This window comes from Haplochromis burtoni, unplaced genomic scaffold, assembly GCF_018398535.1.
Source record: "Haplochromis burtoni strain Fernald_Lab_line unplaced genomic scaffold, NCSU_Asbu1 Contig_1668, whole genome shotgun sequence".
NCBI classification, from domain to species: domain Eukaryota; kingdom Metazoa; phylum Chordata; class Actinopteri; order Cichliformes; family Cichlidae; genus Haplochromis; species Haplochromis burtoni.
The window spans coordinates 1-7,542 of NW_024584029.1; the positions used below are offsets into that span (position 1 = coordinate 1).

General features: G+C 42.9%; 1 protein-coding gene across 1 annotated transcript in view; it reads left to right on the top strand.

Moving 5' to 3' along the window:
• Nucleotides 1–927: 927 nt before the first annotated feature.
• LOC102291453 (stonustoxin subunit beta) overlaps nucleotides 928–7,542 on the top strand; it is a 26,474-nt gene continuing 19,859 nt past the window's right edge. Inside the window, exon 1 of the mRNA XM_005952466.3 lies at nucleotides 928–1,045. The gene's annotated coding sequence lies outside the window, so the exon portion shown is untranslated. The remainder of the gene's footprint in view (nucleotides 1,046–7,542) is intronic.

The following is a 7,542-nucleotide window of genomic DNA, read 5'->3' on the forward strand; positions in this document are numbered from 1 at the left end:
ATTTGTTTGTTTTGTTCTCTTTTTTCAGTTTTTCTTTTGTTCTTGTTTGCATCAATTTAGTCTTTCTTGCATATTAATATATTTAATTTTTGGTTAGATATTAAAATAATTATAAAATAGTTACAGTTATCATGGAAAATCTGAACAGGAAGTGAATGCCTCTGCTCTCATGAGATGATTAGAGCTTAAACTGTGTTCTTTGTTTACTGCGTTAAACTGTTTAGAGCTCGAGGGCAGATGTCTATCAATGTGGAATGTACAAACCAGTTGGGCAAGATGTTGGCTTACTGAGAATCCCAATGCTTTTTTTCAGTCCTCAAGTGTGAGGTGAGTTATAAGTTAGCTTTCTAATGCTTAGAAGACCAATGGGGCACTTAAGAAATTGCCCCTAAAATCTTCCAATTTTAAATAGTTCTTCAGCATTAAGGTAATCAGCAGTGATTTGTCAGCACTTCCACTGCTACACAGCAAAAAGAGTAAAGCAGTATAAAACTGTACTTATACAGTACAGTTTTATACTGTACTGTATAAGTACAGTTTTATACTGTACTGTATAAGCTCTTAAACTGTCAAACTGTTCTGAAATGTGTCAGTCAGTAGGATCATAATGTCACTGCTTTCAAAGTGACTGATCAAAGGAACATAGTGCTTTGCCCTAAGTGCACTGTGTGTTAATGTTTGATTGTTTGCATGTTTAATAAAGAAGGCTTTCCAAATCAAAAACTTCTGACTTTTACTTTTAAACATAACATTTGCTGTGACATTTAGCTTTAAACTTAAAGACTTTGAATTTTTCTGTAAAATGAATTTGACCATTATTAAAAAGTCTTATGTTTTAATCTCAAGCATTGCATTAGGTGTGTCCTGTGTGCTGCCTCTGCAGACACACAGTATAAATGTGAGTGTTCAGACTGGTTTGGTCAGATGTGCAGAGAAAGATTTTGACTTTCATGCCTCACGCTAGTCGAGAGGTTATTCTTAGAAGACTTAATCCATTTCTCACTAATTCTCACTAATCTTGGAGCTGTTCCCTCACTACCTAAAGGTAAGAAACTCTTTGGAATAAAAACATTAGAGGGATGGGAGTGGTGGTGGTGCTCTGGATAACTGCTTTTGTCGTGTAATTGGAATGCACTGCATCTACTGTAAAAATAGAATAGAATAGAATTCCACTTTATTGTCATTGCACATGTCACAAGTACAAGGCAACGAAATGCAGTTTGCATCCATCCAGAAGTGCTTTAGCCATGATATAGATATATTACAAAATATATATTAGCAATAACATAGATATATAAATATATTACAGAAATGGGTCTGTTATAGGTATGAGGGTACAAAATATGGGTCTATTATGGGTATGTTATAATGTACACGGTATGTTATGAATATGCTATAACTATAAGTATGTTGTAAGACCTGACCAACTTGGGTATCCCACCTGAAGGATAATCTTCTGCTGGCCTAGCTCTTAGGGACTGAGCCATGCAAACCCCCTGACCACGTTAAGGTGGCAATCTGGGGCAAGGGGCAAAACTGAAATATGAAAAAACAAAAAAACTACTCCTCATCCAGATTATAACCACTAAAAACATGACATTTACCTTCATTGGATGGCCTATATTAAATATATTCATACCCAGCGATAACAATTCCTACTATTGTCAATATTAACAAAACTAAAAGGGTAGGCCAAGTTATTTAAAAAAGTCAATTCACCAAATCTTGAAAAAGAATCCTGAAAAATAAAAAAAATATCCATCCAGATCTTTACAAACAACAAAATAAAATCTATCTTAATTGGATGGCCTAATTCATATAAATTTGCAAAATGAAGTAAAGATAAAATTAGACCTCTCAATATAGCCAATATTTATAAACGTAAAAAGGGTTGGTTTAGTAATTCAGAAAAATCACCATGTTTTTTCCTACAATTCTCTAATTAATTTGTAGAAGACAACAGATTTAGACAGAACATTTAACTTATTTTTTCTTGTTTTAAGCGTGTTTGTTTTGCAAGGAACTGAACTCTGTTTGCAACTGAACCGCTCTACTGTCCTTTCTCCTGAATCCACTCTACAACAACAGTCTTCTGCTTCCCTTTCCAAAAACTCTTATAGATTTATCCATATCCAAGTTATTTGTTATGGATTTCTCATGGGCCAAGATCACGAAATTCCTCTTAATTTTATGTAATATGCTGCAATGACAGGGGACTAGGACCTATCACACAGCATTAACTTTCCCTTTGTGAACTGTTGGAAGCTGGGGTAGAAAGTGAATAAGCTTTACTAAAATGTCTGTAATTTCATCAGTATATGAAACGAGGAAACTATTGAGTGAAGAGTTGAAAGTGGGCGAGGCTTTGTGTTGGGTCTGACAGACACAGGTCCTCCAGTCGGCTCTATACAGCAGACAGAGAGAAACACTTTTTTACCAGACTGAAACTGTGAAAACAACAGTGGACTAGTCCCCCATTAACTGTAGAAATATCAATGGGGTATTTTTTAGTTGTTTATTATCTCATGAGTCGCTATGTCTTTGAATACAGAGACTTGCTTCATTTTGCTCTGCTCTGCCTTCTGAGAAACTTTGGATGTTTAGCTGGGGGGTGGGATCTCTGCAGAGTGCTGTGTGAGCCTGTGCACAAGCGCACAGAGGGAAAGAACGAACGAGCGAGCGAATCTGCTGCTGTAGTAAAGCTTGTCCATATTCAGTTTGTGGGTATTCTATTATTTTCTTTAAACTTCTTAAAGTTTGACTTAAGGGGGCAAGATTTTTGTTTAAGGGGGCGTTGCACCCTCTTGCTCCCGCATAGAACTGCCCCGATTTCAACCAAATTAGACGGTTTTTGAGAGTAAACCGACTTTCACTGGTCATGTTACAGCATCTCAATTGGATTCAGGTCAGGACTTTGACTAGACCACTTGGAAGTCTTGATTATTATTATTATGATTACTAGTATTATTATGATTATTATTATTATTATGAAGGAGTCCTACTGGGCTTGGTTAACCTGTGGGACTCGGAGGCAGCTGATAGGTACCGACAGGCCAAGCGGAATGCGACGCGGGCGGTGGCGGAAGCAAAAACTCGGGTGTGGGAAGAGTTTGGATAGGCCATGGAAAAAGACTTTCGGACTGCCTCGAAGAGATTCTGGCAAACCGTCAAGCGACTCAGGAGGGGAAAGCAGTGCTCTACCTGCACTGTGTATAGCGCGGGTGGAGTGCTGCCGACTTCGACTGAGAAAATCGTCAGGCGGTGGAAGGAATACTTCGAGGACCTCCTCAATCCCACTGGCATGTCTTCCATGGCGGAAGCAGAGTCTGGGGACGAAGGGGATGACCCGCCAATCTCTGGGGGTGAGGTCACTGAGGCAGTTAAACAACTCCTTGGTGGTAGAGCCCCTGGGGTGGACGAGGTCTGCCCTGAGTTCCTGAAGGCTCTGGATGTTGTAGGGCTGTCTTGGTTGACATGTCTCTGCAATGTTGCGTGGGGATCAGGGGCAGTACCCCTGGACTAGCAGACCGGGGTGGTGGTCCCTATCTTTAAGAAAGGGGACCGGAGTGTGTGTTCCAACTAGAGGGGGATCACACTCCTCAGCCTCCCAGGGAAAGTCTATGCCAGGGTGCTCGAGAGGAGAGTTCATCCGTTAGTCGAACCTCGGATACAGGAGGAACAATGCGGTTTTCGTCCTGGCCGTGGAACACTGGACCAGCTCTTTATCCTCTCGAGGATACTCGAGGGCGCATGGGAGTTTGCCCAACCAGTCTACATGTGTATTGTGGACTTGGAGAAGGTATTCGACTGTGTCCGTCAGGGGGTCCTGTGGGGGGTGCTCCGGGAGTATGGGGTGTCTGGCCCATTGCTACGGGCCATTCAGTCCTTATACGACCGTTGCAAGAGCTTGGTCCGCATAGCCGGCAATAAGTCGGACTCGTTCCTGGTGGGTGATGGGCTCCGCCAGGGCTGCCCTTTGTCACCGATTCTGTTCATAATTTTTATGGACAGAATTTCTAGGCGCAGCCAAGTGGCGGAGGGCTTTCACTTTGGTGGTCTCAGCATCTCCTCTCTGCTTTTCTCAGATGTTGTGGACCTGTTGGCTTTGTCAGGTGATGGCCTCCAGCTTGCCTTGGAACGGTACGCAGCCGAGTGTGAAGCGGTGGGAATGAGAATCAGCACCTTTCAAATCTGAGGCCATGGTCCTCAGCCCGAAAAGGGTGGAGTGCCCACTTTTGGTCAGGGACGAGACCCTGCCCCAAGTGGAGGAGTTTAAGTATCTCCAGGTCTTGTTCCCCTTTAAGTAAAGGTTTTATCACGGTCCCAGTGTTTTTGGTTTTTGTACTTTTACTTTTGATTTTATTATGAATTATGACTGTTTGTGTTTTGGCTTCCCAGTGCTTATTCTGTGCTCCCTTTGTTTTGTGTCATCCCTGCATGTATTTCCCTTTTAGTGTGCTCAGGTCTCTGTGTTAAGCCCGCGTCTCTGAGTCTGTGTCTTTGCGTGTGTGTGTTTCCTGTTTTACTTTGAAGGTTTGTGTCTGATGTCAGTGTGTTCAGTTTTCGTTTCCCCTGTCCCGTCATGTCTAATTAGCCCCAGCTGTGCCCTGCCTCTGTGTCTCATTCCCTCGTTATCCTTCTGTGTATTTAAGCCTTATGTCGGCCTCTTTTAGTTGCTGGTTTGTCTGCATTAGATGGTGTTTTAGTCTCTGGTCTGCGTTAGCTCCCTGCATCTCTGTTCTGGTTTTAGGTTAGTTTTGTTAGTTTTCCCAGTTTAGGTTTGTCAGTTCTGTTCTCGCCACCCTCGCCCTTTTTTCGTTGTTTGTCATCCTCTTCAATAAAGCTCACTCTCATCAGAAGCAGTGCTTGCATTTTGGATCCTTTAATAATTTACAAACAGCTTGCGCCGCTTGCCATGACAGTACAAACCAGCTATCCATGGACCCTGCAGCATTCGACCCGCTCGAGGAGCTCCGTGAGGATATTGTGTACTTTGTAGACAAATTGATTAATTTGTGGCTGGAGCATGAGGGGAAAGAATTTTGCCAAGGGTACAGCGATTGGTTTCCGGTCTCCCCTGGCTGTTTAGCTCACTTCACCCGTTCGCACAGAATTTCGTTCTGAACGAGCTTCACCTTCAGCCCCCGGCTGCTACCACCCACCCAGCAACTAATGCTTCGCTGCCTGGCCTGACAGAGGATGTTCTGCCCCGCCAGTCGGCCCAGCCTTCGAAACGGAAACGGCACTCACACCGTCGACGCGCCTCGCCACAGTCAGACCTTGGGATATCAGAGTGGCCGACTCTGGTGAGTAAAAAGGACAATATTACTGGTTTGAACATTGGGACTTTTTCTTCTGGGGTTGTTCGGTTTGTGTCGATGAGAGCTAATACGCGAAAATTGATCTCTAATTTTCACTTGGTGAGGGATTATTATGTTCTTCCTGGTCTGAACTGTTCTCTTCACCTGAGCTGCTATCCTGTTCTGAGTCTCTTGCCCTATGCATTCCTCCCCCATTCTTTTGGATTATTCCTGCTCCGGCTTGTTGTTTTTTTCTAACCATTCCTCATCAGGTGTTAATTTTGCTTGTTTATTCTCAATTTTCAAAGAATTTGCTGGGCCGCCGCTGGCACGCTTGGCTTCAGAGTGGTTTACTGATACGGCTTTCGACTTCACCCTAGAGGCGAAGCGGTATCAGTTTTATGAGACGAAGCTCAACCGTTCTCCTTTGTCACCAGTACGTGAACCTCAAGCAAAGAACAAAATAAAATAGAAGTATTTCAGCAGCCTATTGTGCTGTAAAATCAACTTACTTCTAGACACATACACACATATAGACATTTGCGCCCTAATTTGTCACGAAGTATTTTACGGCTACCTCTAAAACCAGTCTAAACACAGTTCCTTTCGGCGAACTTAAACCTATTTTATCTCAGTTCCTTTTGGCCTTTTGCCAAACTTAAACCTAGTTTACTTTGTCAAAATATTTCAATTTGTCAAAACGTATTTTAATTTGTCACGCAGTAATTTTTGCTACTTCTAGAACCAGTCTAAACATATTTTAATTTGTTACGAAGTAATTTTGGCTACTTCTAAAACCAGTCTAAACATATCTTACGTTTCTTTAAACAAAATAGAGTTTCTCATCCTTAGACGTCTCACTGGTGGTTCGGATCTATATAAATCCAATCCATTATTATTATTATTATTATTATTATTATTAAAAAAGAAGATAAAACAGCATAGAATCAACTAAAAAAACTAAAATTAAAATAAAACTAGAACCAACATCTCACAAGGTGTCAAAGGCCAGGGTAAAGTAATGGGTTTTCAGAAGTGATTTAAAAACAGGTGCAGATGGTAAAGCAAAGAGTGGCGTGGCAGCTGCAAGCATTTGAGTTGATGGTGGCCATTGCAGATGATTGAACAGATGTGGAGACCCCTGGCTGAGGCCAGGCTGACTGGAGCTGTACAGACTTTAAACCCTCCAGGGGTCCGAAGGTGAATGAGGCCAAAAGGCTCTGAGGAAGCTGTTGGGCGAGTGTCCATCTTTTAGCTGCCTGATTTGGCTGAATAATGCTCTAACCCCGGGTTCTCAAAAATGTCCGATCAGCAGCCACAAAAGCAGTCTCAGAGTTAACAAGCTCCTGGCTAACTGGCTCAAGGTTAGTAGCTTCTAGATTCACAGACACAGCTTTTGCTGACTCTGAGTCAACAGTTTCAGGGGTCCCTGTCTCTGGGTTCTCTGACTCAAGAGGGTGGAAACCAATCTCTAATCTTGCCATCTCAGGAAAACCAGAAACACCTTCCCAATTTATAATAGCAGGCACCACAACATTCTCCTCAGGGAAAGATGATTCAGCAGCAAACTTAGTCTCCGCAGCTGCACCAGACAAGAAACCTGAGCCTGTAACCTCATTCATAATGTGTGAATTAGTCCCTTCCACAGTTTGCTCTGGAGACTCTGTGTCTGCTCCTCACAGAGGCACTCCAGGCTCCTATAGCTTTGAGGAGCGCTGGTGGCGTGGTTGCCGTTTCCTCTTGGGAGCCACATCACTGGAAAATACAGCCTCCCCTTCTCCTCAAAATAAGCAGGCTTGACACTCCCGACAGGTGTGGAAGGAACAATCTCTATTTCCTTATCCTCAGTGGCTAAATTTATCAATGATGCAAAGTCTAATTTATTCACTGCATGGTTCTGTGCTGTCAGTCCTTTGTCTGCTGACTCAGCAGACTCCAGAGTGGAGATGTGGTGGGGTGCCAACGGCGAGGAAAAAAACAAGATAAAACAGCATAAAATAACTAAAATAAAAATAAAACTAGAACCAACATCCCACAAGGTGTCAAAGGCCAGGGTAAGGGGATGGGATTTCAGAAGGAATTTAAAAACAGGCAGAGAAGAGGCCTGTCTAATCTCTAAAGGGAAATCGTTCCAGAGTTTTGGAGATGCTACTGTCAAGGTCGGGCGGATTACACACAGTAATTCGGCGTGCCCGTGTGGCGTGCTGGCTAGACCCAAACGCGGCGAAGGCTAGCGGTGGGT